We start from the raw sequence: 434 nt of genomic DNA on the forward strand, positions 1-434 counted from the left end.
AATCCCAGCAACCACATGGTGGCTCACAACCATCCGTAATGAGATCTGACGCCCTCTTCTGGTGTGTTGGAAGACAGCTACAGTGTACTTACATATAATAATAAATAAAATCTTTAAAAAGAAAAAGATTTCAAGACCATTATGTTGTACACACCAAGACACTGTCACAAACAAACAAGCTGAACGTGTATATGGATTGTATAATATTGAACCTACTTCTCTAATTACCAAATTAGCGAGACCATTGGATGACAGTCAATAAATTTCTAATTCCTCATATTTGTGGATTTCAATCGATTAGGATATGTTGGTAATATTAATTTTCATATTAAGATATTAAGAATAGGTAATTGTTACTTCCTGTTGTTTTTGATGTAAGAGGTGGAATTAGTTTTGTGTTTATTTGTTGAAAGATTACTTTCTTGCTTCTTCTA

This window comes from Mastomys coucha, unplaced genomic scaffold (assembly GCF_008632895.1).
Source record: "Mastomys coucha isolate ucsf_1 unplaced genomic scaffold, UCSF_Mcou_1 pScaffold6, whole genome shotgun sequence".
NCBI classification, from domain to species: Eukaryota; Metazoa; Chordata; class Mammalia; order Rodentia; family Muridae; genus Mastomys; species Mastomys coucha.